Below are 19,824 nucleotides of genomic sequence, written 5' to 3' on the forward strand. Positions count from 1 at the left end.
CCTCATTTGTAGTTTTTCCGTGGGCACCTAGTGCTAATCGTCCAACGGATCTCTGATTTATTTCTAATGTCGACTGTACCTCTGATTTTAGGCACAAAACCGCATTTCCGAAAGTAAGTCCGAGCACCATAATTCCTTTCCAATAGCCCTCAAAACCTCATACCTATTGTATCCCCACAATGCCTTATGCTTCATTATCCCGGCATTCCGTCGCCCTTTGGCCTTAAGTGATTGCTCATGCTTTCCAATGTATGCCAATCCATCGTTTACCCATACCCCCAAATATTTATATTCTGCTACTCTAGGTATTTCATGGCCTTGTAGTTTAAGACCCTGATCAGTTGAGCCGTTGAAAATCATCAGACCCGACTTAACTGCGCTGAAACTGAAGCCTAGAGCGTCCCCTTCGTCTCCGCAATACTTAACCAGAGTTTGCAATTCTTCCAGATTCTCAGCTATCAGCTCAATATCGCCTGCATACATCAAACCGGGGAGGCGCTCCTCTACCGCCTTTCCACCTAATCTATATGACAGGTTAAAACCTAGGTTACTGTCTTGTATCCTCTGTTCAAGGTTTATCATATAAAGCATGAACAGCAGCGGTGATAGTGGAAAACCTTGTGTTAATCCTTTGCATCCTTGACATATCCCGTGCTTCTTATTGCTTTTCATGTAATTTCTACTTTGTTATCCCGGTATATTTCCTGTAGGAACTCTATTTTCTCATAACCGATACCTTCTTCTTTTAATATGTTCCACAGGAGTTCCCTGCTTACGTTGTCGTACGCCGCGTTTATGTCCAGGAAGGCCAAATACAAAGGTCTATTTTCATCTCTAGATATTTCGATGCATTGGGTAAGCACGAACAGGCTATCATCTAAGCGCCTACCATTTCTAATGCCGTTCTGAAGTTCGAGTATCTTGTTACTTTATGCCCATGCTTGCACCTTTAATTTCACCGCCTGCATGTCTAATCTGTACATAACAGATGTTACGGTAATCGGCCTGTAGGATTTTATGTGCATCCTTTCTCCTTTCCCTTTATAAATCAAATTCATTTTACTCTGCCGCCAGCTGTCCGGAATTTGCTTATTCGTTATGACTGTCTCCAGAGCTTTTAACAACGTTTCGTTACTTTTTGGACCGAGCTCATTAATCAGCTTGATCGGAATTCCATCTATTCCTGTATATATGTTTTTAGGAATATTTTTTTCTGCCTTTTTTCAGTTTAGATTGGTCAGTTCTAAGCTGCTTTGTATTCTGCTACCTTGTGGTGCTTCCTGATTTGCGGATATTACCCTATCGTCGCTCTTAAATGACTCGGCTATAACTGATGTAATGTAGTTCACTGCGTCATCTCCCCTTAAACAATTTACCTCGTTATCTTGAATCCGATCCTGCTTTCTTTGGTTCTTCTTCCCTAGCCAGCCTTTATGGTTCCAGAATTTTCTTGCTCCGCCTCTAGAGTCATCGCGTATGTCAGCCATCTAGAGATCGATGGACTGCCTTATTTTCCTTTGGACGAGGGCCTGTATCTCAAGTTCTTTTGTCGATATGATTCCCATTTTTGGTCTATTACCTCCTGAGATACCTGTGCTTTCTTTGCCGCTCAGTATTTCTTTAAAGCAGCCCGTCGTTGTTCAATAGCATCCCTGATTTCCTTATTCCACCAGCTCCGTGGCTTCCTCTTTCCATTCCAGCGGTTCGCTACTTTAACCTCCTTAATTTTCCTCCTTATGAGTAGTTCTACCTGTTCATAATCCCATTCTATCATAAGGCTTTTCTCTAGTGCTTCCTCTATGTCTGAGGATATCTGCGCTATTTGATGGTCGTTTAATTTTGCGTTTAGGTTTTGTCTAAGTTCGATTTCTCTTTTCATCAAGGGCCCCATCTGCAGACTAATACGTTTATGATCACTTCCCAGACTACACTCCCCTTCTTCGTCTATTTCCATTTTTGTGACCTTGCTATAAATTTCCTTCGACATTAGACAATAGTCAATGGTCGTCTGCCTGTTGCGGAATTCCCACGTGATTTGGCCTTCACAGTTTGTTTCTCTATTTACTATAACTAGATTGTGTCGCTCACAGAAATCTAGCATTAGCTTCCCGTTGCATCCGTGTATCCATCCAGATCGTCGATGTGGCCGTTCATGTCCCACAGTAGAATAATATTGGCCCTGTTTCGAAACTGGCTTATCTCGTCATTGAGACATTCAACAAGATCCTTGTTTTCTTGCCTGCATTGATGTCCTGTACCTAAATAAACTACTCCTAGCCATGTCCTTATGCCGGAATTGCTCCTGAAACCCAGATATGTTCTTTACAAGATGATTTAATTTGTTGCCAATTTGTTCCCTGGTGTATCAACATAACTACCCCTCCACCTTTTTTTTCCGTTCTCGTTCTGTTGCACCCTTCCCAGACGTAGCCTCCTATAAACGGCGGATCTTCTAGATCCCAGAGATGAGTCTCGCAAAGAGCGTACACACCTATTTTGTCATCCTTCAACTGCTGTTCTATCTCTAGCCATTTCGCTCTTTTTCTGCCTCCTTGCATATTTATGTAGCTGATCCTAGTGTTAAATTTATTTTTTTAATTTTCTTTCTGGACCTACTATTTGCCATTTTTGGGGGCTCAGCCTCCATTATTACACTTTCTTCTGCTTCACTTCTAACTACCTCTGTGCAAGGAGTCCTCGCGGACCCCCTAAAAACCTACGGCCCTGCCTACCAGGCGCCAGCCGATCTCTGCTCCCACCCTTCTGTTAAAATGAATGTCATCTCGCTGAAAAGCCCAACCAAAACTTGCTTTATCTACCTCCTTGTTTACCACAACCATTTCAAAAGGCTTCTCCAGGCTTAACTTTCGTGTGTCCTGATTAACGGTCACCACGTCATTTTCCAGCTTTCCGTTCAATCCTAGCACCTCTGGTACTGTGCATACAACTATCTGTGTTTGCTGGGCTATCTCTCTGATCTTGTCAACTCCCTTGGCAAAACTTTCCACCACTCCTGCAGCGTCCCCATTTAGGACATCGTTGAGCCCCACGTCTACTATTACCATATTGCGCTCTGCGGAATTCTTCAACAGCCTATTTTTACTCTCTTTTAGCACTGCCCTCAGTGTTCTCCCTGGGAAGGCTCCAACTAACACTCTCTTATCACCCTTTACACGTTCCAAGATATCTTGCTTGCACCTGTTCATGTTAGAATCTCCGGCGATAAGCAACTGGGCCTTCTCTCTTCCTATCCCAACTGTTGGCTCCTGCTTTCGGTTATCTGTGTCCTTATCTCTGGGATTTTCATTCTTCCTTACTTCTTCCTTTTTTTCTGGTTTCTTAGCTGCTTCTAAATAACTCTGACGGTTCGGATCCGCCTGACCTACTTTGCTTATGCCTTCCATGCCAGTGCTGGCCCCAGCCACGTGGCCCGCATTGGAATGTTCGTCCTCGTTGGTTCCAAGGATAAAGTCGGCCCCTTTTTTTCAATTTGAGGAAGCTGTCCAAGCAGTTTCTGATTTTGCGCCCTTAACAAACGTACTTCATTTTCTAAATCATCCACACGAGACACTAAACTGCCCCTTTCTTGATCAAATCTATCTAGACGCGCACTCAGTACGCAACACCGACACAAAAAGTCGCTGCCTTCCGCTTCACCTACAGAGTCAAATCGCATTTCCTTGAGATTAACCTGAGCCTCGCACTGAGTACACTTTACCTTCTTTTGCTTACACATCTTAAGCGCTCATCGACTGAACTATATCTATCACGAATTTTCAGAATATACAAATTTTCGAAAGCAGACACAACAAACGACTAGCAAACACGCGTTAAAAACCAATTCTTCGAATGCCAATAGCCTAGAAAAAAAGTATTCATCTAAACAAGATAGTTAAAGAATGAACGCCAAGAAAACCTAGCTGCCAGCACGAAACACCAGGCTGCTAGGACCAAGAGCTAACATCTACTCTTTAGGCTGCATCTAGCCTAACTAGCTGAAAACGAAATAAAGTTAATAAAAGAAAGAACTCCTCTATTTGACGCTTCGGAAGCTCCCGCTGTCGCCAGTCCGTCCGTTTCCGGTAGCCACGTGCAATCGGAGGAGCGATGGAACACGCGTCCGCACCACACGGCTGTCAACCGTCACCTCAGACAAGAAATGAAGGCGCTGCAACCTTTGCACCAACAACATTGATAACCACACGACAAGACTTAACTTCGGTGCCCATCAAAATGGCAATGTTGTGCCCAGCACAATATTTCAGAACATTGTGCACAATGTATCTGACACAGAAGAGTAAGGCGAGGTAGTTACCAGGTGGCCTAAAAGTGGCTGTCGTCTACCGCATGCTCACTGCCTTAATGGACACCGGAGATAACTATTCAATCATCAGTGGACACGTTTCGCAGGAGCTAGCTAAAGAAAGTAACGTCAACTTGGAAAGACCCATAGACTAGCACTACTTTTGGTAACCGTATGTCAGCATCAGTGTGATTCACAGCGAAATGAATAATAAACGATTGTATTTATTCTGTCAGCTCCGTGCTCCTACATCAGTGTACCTCGACGTGTATTCAGTAAGGGCTTTCACGGCGAACATTGCGAAATCATCGACCTTACAGCGAGGTTCATGACGCTTTCGAACAACAAAGGCATTCTAGCTGTAACTTTGGAAGCACCATGTAACTGTGAAATCCTCCACGAAAATTTTAGCGTACTGCCCCAAGCAAACTTCATTCGTATGCGTGGGTAGCGCAAACATCGGAACCTCCGAAGACGTCATTGAAGTGCAGACTAATTGTTCTTTTGATCGAGGGCTGAGCAACGCACGAATCACCGCTCATATCCGCGAAGAACACGCTGAAGACCCGGTGACGCACTTCACCAAAGAATAGCGGCATCTCAGTAAAGATATGACAACCGTTTTCCTCGACGAATTAAAAGACATTAGACATTTGTTCTGTTCCCCCATCAATCCCCAATAGAGGAAGCAGGACAAGCTAATCTGTCTGCTTTTAACATCAACCTTGTTTTGCTCCGGAGAAGACACTATCAGACGCGTCGTCTAAAGCCAAACCGAGTGCTTCTCCACAAACAGGACTGCCAAGCACCTGACTGCCACGAACCGCAGCAACAACTCGGCCGAATCGCTAACATGTCTCATTGTAAAAACGCCAAGCCACCCAACAACGAGTAGATGATCTGCTTTGAGACGGCCTCTTTCAGGCATTGAAGAGCTCTTGGGTGGCACCTGTGGTTATGATGAATAACGCAGAACAATTCGCTTTTGCATTGATTAGATCCCTTTGAATAGCATATCGAAGGAGGATGTCTATTTTCTCTTCCGCTTGCACAACAGTTTGTACTGGCTCAATAACTGTGGAAACCTCTCTTCGGTGGACTAGAAAAGTTGGAACTGGAAAGCTGAGGTTAAAAAAAGCCCGTTGAAGGACTGTGTTCTTCACACCAGACAACTTTTTCGAGTTCTAGGTGATATCATTTGACCACTGCGCTTCACACGAGCGACATTCTAGCTGACAATGGATACCATACTGGCTGGCTTTAAGTTCAAAAATATATATGGAGTACTCAAATGACGCTGCCTTCCATTCAGACATTAAAGACCACACAACCAGAATGTCAGAAGAAATTTGCGACTTTATTCACTTGGTTTATGCTGGCAAAGTCCCTGCTATAACTAGCGCCAAGGGCCGCACTTATACTTTTACTGATAGTTTGTAGTATTTTGACTGTTTAAAAAGATAGCTCGTTTCATTAGAATGATTTTGAGTTTTTCCTTCCTATTCTGTTTTGTTATCCATTTAGTTTCATTGATTCTATCTCGAATGTCTTCTCGCCCTTGCTCATCTGCTGTGTGATAGAATTTAGAGATTTCGCAAATATAAGGAGATTTTTTTGCAGCTGAGCGCAGTAATCGGCTTTTTAAAACAATGTAACCGTTTGTTTCTATTACAAGCACTGTAATAACAACTATATATTTTGATTCTTTTTGTGAGAAAGTCGCCTCCGTCCCTTAAATCGTAAAAAAATCTTGTTGCAAGTAAATTGAGAGATAGGAATAGGTCAGCTCAGGCTTACACCTGCAGAAAACTTATTTGGCCAAATACAAGGCTGAAAATATTATTGACCAGTGAGGACAGCCAGGTGGAAAAAAATGTTTCAGCATTGCCGGCATGCAGACTTTTTATTCTGAAGCAAGGTTAATTACGAGTGTCAATGAGCATTTAATTCGCAAAATGAAATTTTCCTGTTGGAAATAAGCCATAAGCACGTAAAAGCAGTAGACCTGCAGACGTCCTTGTGACTCGTATGAGTGGTGTCAAGTGGCTCCCGCCATTTCAGAAAGTTTATAACTGGCATGCGTTAAATTACTAGAAGTCTGCGCGCTCTAAAGATATAATTTTGTTCCTTTGAGGCACGCGACAATAATTGTTCTCGTATTTCCGAGCGCCAAATTAGAGGCAGATATTATATCTGAAAAGTCATAGGGCATAATTATTGCGAGCTATAAGCAGTCCCGAAAAATTTTGAAAGTTAGGCATACAGGATAAAACTGGAAATTGTAGCGCTGGAGGGCTCCGCAGCGGCATGATGGATTTTTCCAAGAAATGCGTCTAGCCGCCAATGCTTGAGAGCGAAATCGGAGGCCAGAAAATAGTATTGCACTACACACAGTAAGAACTATTAGAAAGGAGCCGATGAAATCCGAAAAGAGATAAGCAATTCACGAAATTACAAGGGCACGCGAGGTCCCTCCTCAAATCCGACCCAATTGAAGGTCGTATAAAAAGAATACAAACGCGTGTAATTGGATAAAATAAATGATTTATAGCCTCCTATACCTACCGTGTTAGTAATAGTCATATAACAACACTCCAGAACGAATTTTAGAAACATCAATGCATGTAAAACAACGTGCAGGTTCAACAAACGACACTGAAATGTCACGAATTTAACATAGCGACCTCTGTACACCGCTCTACAGAATTTTTGCTATTTGCGAAGGGGAAATGTCAGTGTGTATATGAACAAAGGGCGATTTCTAGTAGCTCCAGGACGAATGAAGTGGCTGGGCTAAAGCCAAAAGGACGCTCAGTTGTGGATGTGTCGGGAAGCGACTGGAAAGTCCGATGTTGCAAGGAGATATATCACATAGCAACATGGAATGTAAGATCTATGACGCAAGGTAAACTGGATGTCGTCAAGCGAGAAATGGACAGATTGAACATTAATATCTTGGGTATCAGCGAGCTCAAGTGGACCGGAATGGGAGAATTTAACTCCGGCGACCATTATGTCTATTATTGTGGGCACGAATCCAGGAGAAGGAATGAGGTCGCTCTCATAGTAAACAGAAGAATGGGCAAAGCAGTGCTAGGGTACAACCCCAAAAACGACCGAATGATTTCACTTCAGTTCCAAGGTCACCCTTTCAACATAACAGTTATCCAAGTCTATGCACCGACCACTACTGCTGAAGAAGCTAACGTTGAGAGATTTTATGCGGACCTACAATGCCTTTTAGACCGCACCCCATCATCAGACGTCGCTTTTCTCATAGAAGACTGGAATGCTATGGTCGGGAGTGAAGAAATATCCGGAATTATAGACAAGTTCGGTCTTTGCGAGTCAAATCAAGCTGGGCAGAGTCTAGTAGAGTTTTGTCAAGAAAACAACCTGACCATAGCGAATACTTATTTTCAACAGCACAAGAGGCGCCTGTACACATGGACTTCACCGGATGGTCTGTACAGGAATCAGATCGATTATATTATTTGCCGGAAGAGATGGAGAAGCGCTATACAAGCAGCAAAAGCAAGGCCTGGGGCCGGTTGTAGTACCGATCATCAGCTTCTTGTTGCCAAAATTAGGCTTCGATTGAGGAAAACGCAGAAAACTATAAGGCCTTTCAGGTATGATCTTGATCAAATTCCATTGGAATATGCTGTGGAAGTGAGGAATCGATTTCAAGAATTAGATCTAGAAGAGAGAGAGCCCAAAGAGATGTGGACTGATGTTCGTGATATATTACAAGAAGTTGCTACTAAGGTACATCAAAAGCAAAAGAAATGCAAGAAAGCAAACTGGTTATCTGAAGAGGCTTTGCAAATAGCTGAGGAAAGGAGGATGGCAAAGGTTATGGGGGAAAAAGAAAGATACAAGGTTCTCAATGCGAATTATCAGAATATATCAAGGAGAGATAAGAATGCCTTCATGAACATAGAGTGCCAAGCAGTTGAAGACAACAGCCAATTAAGGAACACAAGAGCTCTGTATAAGACAATCAAAGATATCAAAGTAAGCTTCTCTGCTAAGCTAGGCGTGATAAAGGACAAACGAGGCAAGGACCTCACTGAAGCCCCAGAGATAAAGAAGAGGTGGCGGGAATACACAGAAGAACTGTACAAGAAGGTCCCGAACGTGTAAACCCAACATCAGACGGTTGTGATTACTGACCTCGAGCCGGGCATCCTGAAGAGTAAAGCTGAATGGGCCTTAGCCAGCCTTGCTAAGAACAAAGCTAGCGGAATTGATGGTATGCCAGCTGAGTTGCTTCAAAACCTCAACCTTGACGCTGTTAACATTCTGCATACATTATGTCAGAAGATTTGGACAACCCTGCAGTGGCTACAGGATTGGAGGAGGTCAGTGTACATCCCCATTCCAAAGAAAGGCAGTGCCAAAGATTGTTCCAACTACCGCACGATCGCGCTTATTTCGCATGCTAGCAAGGTGATGTTGAAAATCCTCCAAGGAAGGCTGCAGCAGTATGTGGATCGGGAGCTTCCGGACGTGCAAGCTGGGTTTTACAAGGGCAGAGGAACTAGAGACCAAATTGCCAACCTTCGCTGGATCATGGAAAAAGCAAGAGACTTCCAGAAACCCATCTACTTCTGCTTTATTGATTATGCGAAAGCGTTTGACTGCGTAGATCACAGCAGATTGTGGCAAGCTCTCCAAGAGATGGGAGTTCCAATTCACCTCATCTGTCTCCTCAGGAACCTGTATGAAGGACAAGAGGCCACAGTCAGAACTGGGCATGGTCTTACTGATTGGTTTCCGATTGAGGAAGGAGTGAGGCAAGGCTGCATACTGTCGCCCGGCCTATTTAACCTATATGCAGAGTGCATCTTGAGGAAGGCCGGTCTGGACGAGGCTCCAGCTGGAGTGAAGATTGCTGGAAAACAACATTAGATATGCGGATGATACCACTTTAATGGGAGAAAGTGAAGTGGAACTCAGGAGACTTCTGATGCGCGTAGAAGAAGAGAGTGAGAAGTTTGGGCTTAAACTGAACATTAAAAAGACAAAGATCATGACTTCTTGCCCTATCAAGTCCTGGAGCATCAATGGACAAGAAGTGGGAGCTGTGACAGATTTTCTCTTCTTGTGCTCCAAGATTACCTCGGAAGGAGACTGCAGCCATGAAATTAGGAGACACCTGCTTCTGGGAAAGAGAGAAATGGTTAGCTTTGACTGCCTAGTAAAGAGCAGAGACATTAGTCTACCAACCAAGATCCGTATAACTCGTGCTATGGTCTTTCCAGTTGTGATGTATGGACGCGAGAGTTGAACTGTGAAAAAGGCTGACCGGCGAAGAATGGACGCGTTTGAATTGTGGTGCTGGCGTAGACTCTTGAGAGTTCCTTGAACTGCCAGAAGATCAAACCAGTCGATATTGTCGACCATAAACCCTGACTGCTCATTGGAGGGTCAAATTCTAAGGTTAAAGCTCAGCTACTTTGGTCATCTGATGAGAAGAGAGGAGTCGCTGGAGAAAGAGTTGATGTTGGGAAAGGTTGAGGGTCGCCGGAGAAGGGGTAGGCAGCGAATGCGATGGTTAGATGGCATCCTCGAGGCACTGCAGATGAAGTTATGTGATGTTAGGAAGATAGTGAGAGACCGGAAAGCGTGGCGTGACATGGTCCATAGGGTCACGAAGAGTTGGACATGACTGAACGACTAAAGTGAACTGATAAAAACTCAGAGTTGTAAAAAAGAATTAAGACACAAATTTTGTTGGAAAAATGAAATGTCAGAACTTAGAAAATATTTCTCGATTTTCTAACCCTAGTCTGGGGCCCTCCGCGGCTAAATGCACTGGAAATTTTATTCGAGAGCTAAGAAAAGAAAGTAGCTGACGACAAACGAATTTTAAATGAAAACTTTAGCCAAGTAAATAACATGTAGCTATCTGCGCGTCTGTATTAAACATCCTGCCTTCGAGCGCGATTCTTCCTGAGCGAAGTAAGGAACATTAAGTCTAACGAAAGGCCTCTTAGGGTGAGAAAGCATGTAGCTTCTATTTAAAGCTGAGGTGTCTGACGATTGCGATTTTGACCTCTGCGCCTTCAGGCGTCACATTTACTCTCTCATGTACGCTTCAATGCGGAACGCCAGACCTACGTTACTGCGCTGACGCTTCTTCTTGGCCTGCTGGACCTTTTCACCTTGCAGGCATCCACTTGCTTCCCAACAATATACCTACTACTCCATCTACTAGTTTTCAAGAAACCTGCTAGGTAGACTCTTCAGCCCTGTAAGCTGTACAGTCTAGTGGGGATGTCTCATCATTTCACAACATTGAAATTTAGGTCAAGGCGAGCCACGGGAGCGCTAAAGCTAAAGCGTATGACTCCTTCCTTAGGCTGCTTTGCTTAATGGTGCTTGAAATCCAAAATTTAATTAGGAATCCAGTGCATTAGCTCGTACAGGAGAGCATCATTGACGTTTACATGTCACTATAGCGCCGATGTGGTGGCGGAGTGGATGCAATCATATACTGCTGATACGAAGTAGGTGCTTTCAGACCCTAATATAGTAGAAGCAAAACTCAATGTGCCCAATTAGAACGCGATGTCGTAACCCTCCACAGATTATCTTACCCGGAGTCCTCCACTATGAAAGCTCCTCACAGCTCCAATCGCTTTCCTATTAAATAATATTTCTGCGTATATTTATTCGTCGTTTTCATCAAGCGTAGACATGCTACCTTACTACTTCTCTCGTAGCGCTAAGATCGACGTTGGTCTTCAACAGAGGACCTAGGTTGTTTTCAACCGTTGTAATAATATTCTTACGTACTTCGCACGTAACAGGTTTTTTTTGATATTTAAGTATAGGTACGGCGAGTCCCTGAGGCACGCCAGCTTCTGATTCGAATTTATTACACTTCAGCTTCGTTTTCTGCTTTCTCATAACTCCCCAAGCCGGCCACACATCTCGCTTCGCAGATTAGGCCCACAGAGAAAGCAGTTTGTGCAAGGTGCTGAGGATGAAACATTTTTAGGCTAGAGACATGCACCACCTGGGTACATCGCGAGCCTCGGCCACTTGCAGAGAAAGATAGAACATATATTTGTCCAACAGAGTGACTATCCCGCTCTTCAGGAATTAGACCCGGAAGGCGGGCAGTCACCTTAGTCACAGGACGGTAGTTCTTGGACTCCAATGGCATCTTCGTCGGCCACTTGCAATGCGGCGTGTTATCACATAGTTGAAGAGAGGCAGCCGCTCCAGAACGACAAAAGGGACACTATAGTGAATCAGCATCGGGAACATAGCAACAATGTGGGGGTCGGTTATCGTAATGCACCTTCGAAAGCTTTTGTGAGCCCAGTATGCGTATTAGGACATTGGGGCAAGTTTCTTCGACTCAACACACAGTGGCGGTTATATAACGTTTTATAATGGGCGCTACCATTTTGTGTAGCTGGCGCAACCTAGCGGCTAAGTTGAGAATAACCGGCATGTCCGGTCGCATCCGCGGAACAGGAGACAATTATTGCACATCGGCGTTTAGGAGCTTTCGCATGCAAAATTTTGTGCTCTGAATGCACCTGGTTGAAAGAAAAAATACTTTTCAGCAGCAGTAAAGCCAATCGATCAGAAATTACTGAGCAATATACGCCTGATCGCCTACACACATTTTGTTCGTCCACTCCTTGAGTACGCCTCCTCTATCTGGTCACCTCATCAGCAATATTTACTAGAGAAGTTGGAAGCAATACAATACAGGGCTTGTCGTTTCATCTCGCGTAATTATAACTTCCATTTCAGCGCAACCGAGCTTGAACTTTCCCTTCATTCGTTAAATGTCCGTCGTGATATCGCCCTTCTATCTCTTTTTCATAAATACGCCCATGGCACACGGTCATATCTAAGTCATCTACAACGTCCCTCCTACATATCGCATAGATTGCATAACGACTACAGCTATGCTCGCATTTAGGGCAGTGCTAACGCTTTTAACTTCTCATCACTCCCGCGCGCCATCCGTCTCTGGAATGATCTTCCGAATAGCATCGCATCGCTCCACAATCACGAAACATTTCGCGAAGATATGCTGAAGCACTTCATTGATAACGCTTAGCATATCATGTATGTTCCCGCCATTTATGTCACTTCCTCTAATGGGCTTTTTTGATGCGCAGTAGTTCTGTGGCATAGTTAAATCAACATTTTTTTTGCATCTGTATAATACCTTGCAATCTTCTCGCTTGCCTTATATGGTTTGTGCTTACTACTTCGTATAACTCCCTCTGCATTGCGATATATTGTTTATTATGTTTATAGATTTGTATAATTACCACTGTTTTCCTGTACTTGCGATTGTGATTTTGTTTTTTACCCCCTTTGCGGATGTCTTTGTATTTGTCCCCCCTTACATAATGCCTCTCTGGAGGCCTGTAAGGTATAAGCAAATAAATAAAATAAATTAAGGAGTAATACTCAACGTGCTAAATTTGGTCAATCGATCATTCACATACTATTTACTGCTTGAGCGGCTACTGCGTTGAATTCTCGCACCTCCACTGGTGTTCCATAAAAAAGTATCCAATTACTCTACCCTAAGTTACTTTTGTTGGGTGATAAAGCCGGGGCGTTCACGCATCCTCTACCTAGCAATCGGATTTCAGTATGACCTGTATGACGTAGCCACTGGTTAGCCGGCGCGTGCGGGCAGTGGCGATGAACGTCGGCAAGGCGGGAGCTGCTATCCTGAACTTTCTGTGACTGGCAGCTAGCTGCCTTCGTCTGATGCTGCAATCATGTTGAGGTCCGTCCAGATGAAATTGAAAACTAACAATTGATGCTTATGCAATACTGCCCTCATGTAATAATATCCTTAGAGAAAGTTGCTTTTTTAACCAATTATTTTAAATCTCATTTGTTGTATTATTTGTCATACATACATATTATAGGCAGTGAAAACCTAAAAGATGAGTGTTTATATATATATGTAGCGCTTTCTCTCTAAATAATAAGCTGACAACCAATTTATTTGCATCGTTGTCTTTAATTGGGACACGTTCTTTCATACTTTCATAAATCTGAGAAGATGCGCAGAACTAGTTTTTCTTCGCCAGACAGCATTCGGTAAAGTTTTGCCGCAAAGACCAGCTGCTTTGCCCATTGTCAACCGTTGCTGCATGGGTATTGAGATTTACTGTTCTGTCTCTACAAGCATAGTGTTCGGAAATCGGAAGAACACGACACGAAGCCAAACATTCTTGGTTGGTGTCTTATATCCAAGGGCCGCTCACCTTCGCATCATTACCAGAGTTCCAACTTTAACAGCACACGGACGGCTAGACGCACACATACCGCCACTGTTAATCTGTTTATCTGTGTTAATAATCCGTTTCCGGTTGGTACTATCTTCCTAATTCCAACACCAGAGTAAAGAAAAAGATTTTGATAGCCGCGGAGCTGCTAAGCACCGGCCGGCGGAAATGAGTCGGTCAGGGAGCGGAAGGAGGAAATGGGCGATAAAGTAAGGACAGGGGTCAGGTCTGTACAAAACCATAAAGATTGGACAAATACTGTAACGGTAGCGCATCTATCCTGTCAGTTGGGCAGCTTGAATAAGACGCTTTGTGCGCAGAAGGCTGCGTAGTGCCTGCGCGTTTTTCGTACAATGCCCTCCCGCCCACGCTGCTATCGCCGCGTCCCCACATACCAGAAAGGAAGAGTTGCGCTGCGTGCTTCTGTTCTACAATATTCTTTCCTGCCGCAAAAACGGTGTATAGAGAACTTGTTTTGGCGGAAGAAAGGAAGGATGGTATTAAGACATCTGCAGGTAACTTGAGCATAAAGGAGGTTAAACGGATTACCCAGTCGTCTCATGCTGCGCAGTTATTATGAGTATGTAATGAAAAGGAGGCTGACATCCCAGTTCTACTGACCAGAATCGACATACATCGTAAACATAATGGTCAGAGTGTGGTTGGTGGGTTCAGCAAGTCCATTCTTTTGAGGGTGTTACGGCCCTGATTGATGGTAATCGCAAACAGAGATGAAGGAGATATTGTGAGCAATAATTTGCCGCTCACTTGTAATAACTCAAAGACGACCCTTTCGCAGGGACGAGAAATCGCAAAATAGGCATACTGCGGAAGCAGCAGTCGAGGGAATGGCGGCCGTTTCTAAATGTGAAGTGAGATGGTCAACAGACACCACTATTAACTGGTTACCGCTCGAAGACAGCGCAAAAGAACCCAAGAGCTCAAAGGGTGGGGTCGGAGGTGCAATAGGATGCAGCGGTCCTGTTGAACAGGAAGTGGCGAACTTTTACCGGTGGCATTTGGCACAAGTGGCTAATAGCGCTGAATGGTTTGGCTCATTTCAAGGCCTTATAATTGTTTGTGTGTGTGTTGACGGTTCGAGGTGAACTCCTAGTGGCCAGACGTGGTATCACCGGGCATCATTTTGAGAACAAGAATTCGGAGATTTTCCTTCACGAGGGAAAGAAAGCCTGGCCGTCGCGGGGCTGAAATTCTTGTAAAGTAGGCCGGCACGAACGCATATACGCGCATCTCTTTAAGAATGAGTGGCAGCGAAGTGTGGCGCCAAAGTCTGATCGTTGCGTTGCTCTATCTGGAACAGTTGAGGACCAGGAATCTTTTCTCAGGTAGGCGCCAAGTAGTCATCAAAGTTGTCACTGTCACTACCAGTTCACGAAAGCGGCAAGCGTGAAAGGCAGTCAGCGTCAGCATGTTTATGGCCACTTTCGTATACCACACTGCAGTTTAACTCTTGCAACCGCAAAGCCCATCGGGCAAGCCGGCCGAAAGGACCATGGAGATTCATTTTCAAGCCATGAGCGAATGATAATCAGTGACAATGATAAAAGGTTTGTCATGGAGGTAAGAACAAAGTTGTTGCACCGCGAAAGCAACTGCGAGGCACTCTTGTTCATTAACAATGTAGTTGGGCTCCAGCATGCTCAACGAATGACTATCTCAAGCTATCACATGCTGATCACGGTCATAGAGCTGGATAAGTACAGCGCAACAGCCACGCCGCTTTCGGCGGTGTGAACCTCGATGGGGGCAGAAGTGGGGTGCAATATATTTTAAACTCAGAAGAAATTTCAGATAGCGGTAGGCAGAATCACGGTTTGCAGTTCAATTGCATGGTGTATCTCGTAAGCGGGCAGGCGATGTGCGTGAATCTGGGCACAAATCACCGACAATAGGAACAGAGTCTTAAAATTTTCCTAAGCTCCTTCACTGATTTTGGCACAGTGAAGTTGAATACACACTCAATCTTCAGAGGATCCGGCCAAACACTATCTTCATCACTTCATCAACTAAGTTACCAAGGAGAATTATCTGGCGTTCGCCAAAGATGCATTTCTTAGAGTTGAGGAGGAGGCCTGCCCTGTGAAAGCAGTGAACAACGATGGTGAGTCAGCTATTATGCTCTGGGAAGGTCATGGCAAAGATCGCAAAGCCGTACAAATAGCAGAAAAGCACGTTTTCCCCTTCAGTCCGCGCAGAATGGGGTGCATGAATAACTAAAACGTGGCTGGCGGAACGCACAATCCAAAGGGCATTACGTTAAACTCCTATCGCGACACCGTGATTGAGCCATCACAGCTTGTTCGGACATAAATTCTCTCCCTTTACCTATGAACTGACGAGCGTATAAAAAGAAGCAGCATATTCCGCTGCGATAGAGACTACTTGTGAGCCGTCGTAGACACGATGCCAGACACCAGCTTTGTGAGCGTGTCAGTTTTCACTCCGGCCCAGCTTCTCTTCCCGTTCCTACAAGAAGCTGAATTAAACGTTTGTTTTTTTAGTCGATGCCTCGTCTTTGTTGGGACCGCTGATGCCGTCCGCCGAGCCACGGAGCCACCAAGCCAACGCTACCAAAGGTGCCGCGACCCACACGTGACAACTGGTGGGATACCCAGGCGCAAGCTAAATCTAACTGGTGATCAGTAGTGGGACGACCAAGCCGTGACCGTGGTCGGTGAGATGAGCCAGGTCTGACCTTGGTGCAATACCCCAGGTAGCACAAAGCGGGCTATGAAGGGTGGGCCCTGGTGGGCCTGATGTAGGTAATGCAGGACAGCCCCGGTGGGCTCAATGTGGGTGCTGCAAGAGGGGCAGACGTAGGCCCGAAGGGGGCTGTCGACAAAGCCCCAATGGGCCCCACTAGGGGCCGATGCAGGCAGCCCTTGCGGGGCTGCCCACATTTTTCCGGCATTGTTAAAAGGGCACATCCCGCCAACTCCCCGCGATGGTCCTATTTGGGACCGATTTGAGCTGCAGCTTTGGAGGAACATTTTTTTTTTATTTCAGTTAGCCCCTCAGATAATGACATAGGACCAATGCGGGTTCTATAGCGCTAGCCGCACTTGGGCTTGCCCACATTATTCTCATAGGTGTCCGACGCAGGAAATTGATGGAAAGCCCTAGTCCAAGTTTTTCCAATCAATATTTATGCACATAATTAAGTAATTATTTTATACATGTCTGCACATTCTAAACAGTCACAATATTAAACTTTACAATAATTCATAACATTTATCTAGCCGAAATAACTTCATGTACATCTTGTTCAGGCTATGGAGATGTGTGTTTTCAACTGTCATTTTGTGCTGAGAGTTGCAGGCTATCCAAAGCAACCACATAAGAGGCAACAGTTAGCATTCAGTTTGTTTTAGTATTTGTAGCGCAATTTGCGTGAGCGCGAGACCTAAAGTCATGAAAATTCCTAATCGACTAAACATGGTAACAACTGTTACACAAATCATCTGTAATAGTAATTTAGGCCAACATCTAATGCAAATAAAGGTTGGAAGCAATGATTACGCAATTGCACGCACGCCTTCTAGCCCCATTATGGCCGATGTGGGACCTACAGCGGTTTTGTGTGGGCAGCCCCAATTGGGCTGGGTGTTGGTGTTGCGGGCCTTCCCGCCTTCGTGCCCCATTACCGCCCATGTGGGATATAAAGCAGTTTTATGTGGGCAGCCCCAATTGGGCTGGACGTTGTTTTTTAACCTAGAGCCCACCGGCTGTTGCACGGGCCTTCAAAGTCTCCACAAAGGACCAATTTTGGTACAATGCGGGCACGCCCGCCTTCCAGCCCTATTACAGCCTTAGTGGGACCTAAAGAGGTTTAGCTAAGGCTGCCTCATTTGGGCTTCACGAGGGCTTGCCCACATTGAGACCTTATTCATATTTCACCTGCCCTCAACTAACCTATAAGGGTCCGATTGGGGCAGCATGTGGGTATGTCCAATTTCTTGCCCCACTACGGCCGATGTTGGTCCCACAAAGATTTAATGGGGGCGGCCTCATTTCGGATCTATGAGGGCTTTCCCATAAAAAGCCCACATTTAGTTTGGATTGCCCTCAAATATCCGGCAAGGGACCCTTGTGGTCTGGATGCAGGAATATGCTCTGCATTAGCCCAAGAAACGCCGCTGTGGGACCTATGGAGGAGGAGCAGGGGCAAGCGCAAATGGGGCTTGCCCCCTTTTGCCCCATCGGGGACCGATGCAGGTTTTATGATGGTTGCCCCAGCCCCACTTGCCTACATCGGACCTACTGGGGCCCCACATTCTGTGCTACCTGGGACCTAGTAGGAAGATCTGGAATGTCCCAGGCGTGACCCGTGCAACAAGCAGCTCATTGAAAGCTGGAGCAGTGCAAAGCGATAGCGCCGGGCTTGGCCAGCGTTGGCACACACACGCACGCACACACATTACGGACGCGTGGATCTGACAGGTCGGAGAATGTTTGCGGGAGAAAGTGTAGGCGGCGGACCGGATGGCGCTGAAATGGCCGAAACGCTCGCTGCTTTGACCGACGCTGCGCTGCGGCCGCTTCGGATGTCACACATATCGATGGCGAATCGTAACAGCTCCTACTCCTCCCGTCCTCCCGTTTTTCTCTCCAAGTATAAGGACACTGTTGGTTTTAGTGCTAACCTTTCAGAACCTACTTCGTGCAAATATAACTATCCACACATGTATTCTTACATGGTACTCGCGTTTACGAACTTTCTGCCTTGTTGGGCTTATTTTATTGATTTTATTATTGATTAGCTTTTTTGTTTTGTTTTCATATCGTGCTGTAATGACGTATGCATTGTATGGCACTTGTGGATGTAATGTTGGTATTGTTAATCAACTTCTGGAATTTGCTGTTAGTTTCTGCTGTTTTTATACGGGTTTACTAGGCCTTTTCAAGATATTTGTACAGCTTTTAGCCCAGGAGACCATCCACTTGTTGGAAAATAAATTTGATTTAATTTGATGGAGCTTGTGGGCCTCTAACGTGGGACTGAATACGAGAATGGCATCAAGATAGGCAAAGCAGCATGTCCAAACCGCGTAGGACTTCTTCAACAAAGTGCTGAAAAGTCAGCCGCATTGCGAAGACTGAGAGGCAACCTCAGATATTCAAATATGCGAGAAGGGGTAATAATATCGCTATTCGGAATATACGAGGACTCTACAGGAATCTGGTTATAGGCTTTCACGAGATCAACCTGGCTGAAGATTGTGCAGCCATTAAGGACCGATGTGAAATCATGTTGTGCGGAGTCGGGTAGCTGTCACGGATTTCAACCTTTTTGAGACCCGTGTAATCGCCGCATGGGTTAAAGTCGCTGTTTTTGTTTGGGCACCAAATGAAAGGGCGATGCTCAAGGACTGGAGGTGGGACGGATGAAGCCAAGCTCCAACATATGCTCGAATTCTTTTTGGCGACAGCGAGGCATTCTAGTGCGAGGCGACGAATGTGAGCAAACACAGGAGGCCCTATCGCCACAATATAATGAGTCGCTCTGTGCGCGTCCGGTGCTTGAAGGAACGGGTTTCGGAAAACATCTGGAAACTTGACAAGTACGCTGGACCAAGTGTCTGGAACTGTGTTGTGCGCTTGGAGGAGTCGGAGTGGTGGATCAAAGCAAGAGACGCCTTGGACGACAAGGCTCGTTTCAGAATTCAGTATGCGGTTTTGCCGCATGTCACCTAACAGCTGTAGTGCTATAGGAAAACGGCGCCGATGATTTACGAGCGCACTCAAGATGAGAAATACCCAGCGGAAGGTACGGCGGAGTCCGTTCTCGGGAGTCACCGACTTCTGGCCTTATGTCCGTACGGTCGATCCGCTGACTGCGATCAGAGGAGGAAAGTCTGAAGGACGGCGTTTTTCAATAAACGTAGGCTGAAGCACACAGATATCAGTACCGGTGTTGATTAGGTAGCGGAGTTTCGTTATACGGTCAGTGACATGGAAGAGGCGACTGGATCATGGGCTGAGTACACCGGTCTCCTTCAGTGATCGGCCGGCCCGTCTCCCGTGAAGAAGCAGGGCTGGCGGTATTATCTTCCGCGAGAGCCGTACCGGCGGTGATACCAGCTCAAGGTCCAGGACGAAGAAGGACGGTTGCCAGAAGTAGTGGGGCTGATACGGAGAGGTGGAGATAAGGAACGCGGCCGGCGGGCGTGCAGGGCTGCAACATCTGTTGTAAGCCGCGCTACACTCGTCGTC

Source organism: Amblyomma maculatum, chromosome 11 (assembly GCF_055883805.1).
Source record: "Amblyomma maculatum isolate TAMU_Amacu chromosome 11, ASM5588380v1, whole genome shotgun sequence".
Lineage (NCBI taxonomy): Eukaryota > Metazoa > Arthropoda > Arachnida > Ixodida > Ixodidae > Amblyomma > Amblyomma maculatum.